The 2,595-nt window shown below is 44.0% G+C and overlaps 1 non-coding gene across 1 annotated transcript; it reads left to right on the top strand.

Moving 5' to 3' along the window:
* The first annotated feature begins 1,622 nt into the window (after positions 1 to 1,622).
* On the top strand, positions 1,623 to 1,729 carry LOC120252357. Its single transcript, XR_005533894.1, has one exon. It is a non-coding gene; the product is annotated as a small nucleolar RNA R71 (small nucleolar RNA).
* The last annotated feature ends 866 nt before the right edge of the window (positions 1,730 to 2,595 follow it).

Here is a 2,595-nt window from a genome sequence, read left to right as displayed (position 1 = left end):
GGTTAAATATTTCCTGTATATATTCATCAACAATCTCATCAGTAGTGTCTAGAAAATACAAAGTGTCATCAAAATCGAGAGAATGCTGCATGGCTTCAGCAAGGCAGTAAGTGAGCTTATCGTCTCCGGCTCTCAATGTAAGCTCTCCGCTGTCCATGTCAATCAATGCTTTGGAAGTTCGCAAGAACAGTCTCCCAAGTATCAAGGGTACATCTGTATCCTAATCGACATCTAGCACTACAAAGTCAACCGGAAAAATGTACTTGTCCACCTTGACAAGCAAGTCTTCAATGATGCCTCTCGGATGTCGTACTGTTCGGTCCGGCAATTGTAAAGTATTCCGAGTAGGCCTAGGCTCACCCAAGCCTAGCTTTTGGAAGAAAGTATATGGCATGACGCTGATACTTGCCCCTGAATCCGCCAATGCCATTTCCTCACCTAAGTTGCCGATGTTACACGGAATAATGAAGCTTCCCGGATCCTTCTTCTTGTTCGTCATGTTCTTTTGCAACACCGCCGAGCATGAAGCATCAAGCACCACTGAAACACTCTCCTCCAATTTTCTCTTGTTGGTCAATAGGTCTTTCAGGAATTTCGCATACTTAGGCATTTGAGCCAAAGCCTCAACAAAAGGAATGTTGATATGGAGTTGCTTGAACAAACTCAAGAACTACTTATACTGTTCATCTCCTTGGTCATTCTTCAATCTAGAGGGATGAGAGATTCTTGACTTGAAAGGTGGGGGTGCCACCTCCTTCTCTTTGTTTGCTCCCTTCTCAACCTCTATAACCTCAGGTGCGTGTTCTTTCAGCATCTCACTAGGAAGCCTCCCTTCCACCTCATGACCACTTCTCAAAGCGATCGCCTTCACATGTTCTCTCGGGTTGGTTTCCGTGTTACTTGGTAAACTTCCATGTGGCCTTTCGGAAAGAGATTTCGCAATTTGCCCCATTTGATTTTCAAGATTGTGCAAGAAGATGGTGTGATTGCGAAGTGTAGCCTCGAATGATTCAAACCTTATATTTGCTGATTGAACAAATCTAGCCAAGTGCTTCTCCAAATCCGTCATTCGGGTTTCCAAGCATGAAATTCTGTTTTCCACTTGAGGGGCTTGTCGTTGTTGTTGGAACCCCGATGGCCCCATTGTCTTCTGTGGTCCTTGATTACTCCATGAAAAGTTGGGATTATTCTTCCAACCTGAATTGTAGGTGTTGCTGTATGGATTCCCTTGAGGTCTCATTCCATTACCTACAAAGTCGACATTCTCAACTGAAGAAACATCACCAATGACGATTGGGCAATCGGAGGGAGCATGTCCTCCACCACAACCATTGTAATTGGTCACGGCCGCAACTCTATTCGAAGCTATAAGATCTAGCTTCTTAGTCAAACTCTCCACTTGGGCCGCCAATGAAGTTACCGCATCAATTTCATGGAGACCGGCCACTTTTTTCTTTTCCCTAGCGTTCCACTGGTAACTATTTAACCCCATTTCCTCAATCAATTGACGAGCCTCATCGGGGGTTTTGCTACCTAAGGTATTTCCTGCCCCCGCATCGAAGAGTTGGCTTGTACTTGGGTTCAAACCATTGTAGAAGGTTTGAACAATCATCCACTCCGGGAATCCGTGTTGCGGACACTTCGCGAGGGAGTTCCTTGAACCTTTCCCATGTCTCAAATAGAGACTCCAATTCAAGCGCATAAAGGATGAGATCTCATTCCTAAGCTTTGCTTTGATTTTTCGGGAGGGTAATAGCAGGGCTAGAAAAGCTTCTACCATCTCCTCCCATGTAGTGATTGATGCTCTAGGGTAATGAGTGTAGCCATTTGCTTCGCTTTCCCCTTTAAGGAAAAATGGGAAGGCTCTCAACTTGATGGCATCATCCGTCACACCATTTATCTTGACATGTCACACACCTCGGGAAACTCTCTATGTATTTGTTTGGATCCTCATCGAGCCAAACCCGTTGAGTGTGCAGACTGCTGCAGCATATGGATGAGTGAAGGCTTTAGCTAGAAATTCTGAGCTATAATTGGGGGACGCACAATACTCGATTGTGTCCCCAACCTTTGAAAGGTACGGCATAATCGGATAGTGTTCGTTGTTGCTCATTTTTGTTACGCCATGTTGTCGGATCCTTCTACTTCCAAATCAGTGGATTAGGGTCTGTTCTTATACGGAGTTCTTTCCCTTTCCATCGAAGTGTGCGTTCAAGCTCATGGGTCTCCTTCAATCAATATTGATGGATTTCCCTCGGGTCATAACCTGGAGCTACACCAAAAGTAAAGAAAAAGAAAATCAGAACGATGACAGAATAAGAAGATATAAAATAGAATGTGTAGTAAAATAGCTAAGAAAATAAAGTGCAAAGTATCTCTAAACGCCTACTCCCGACAGCAGCGCAAAAAAACTTGACAAGTTGCCCTTGCTTATATCCATCAAGTGCAGGGCTTGTCGAAGTAATAATCCCGGGTGGCGGGGTCGAATCCACGAGGGAGTAGGGAGTAAAGACACTTAATTCGATTCTTAGCTATGTGAAGTATCAACAATGATAAGTGTGGTAATGATTCAATTCTCGAGAAATTAAAAAGCAA

This window comes from Dioscorea cayenensis, chromosome 20 (assembly GCF_009730915.1).
Source record: "Dioscorea cayenensis subsp. rotundata cultivar TDr96_F1 chromosome 20, TDr96_F1_v2_PseudoChromosome.rev07_lg8_w22 25.fasta, whole genome shotgun sequence".
Classification (NCBI taxonomy): domain Eukaryota; kingdom Viridiplantae; phylum Streptophyta; class Magnoliopsida; order Dioscoreales; family Dioscoreaceae; genus Dioscorea; species Dioscorea cayenensis.
This window is presented reverse-complemented; position numbering and strand designations above follow the sequence as displayed.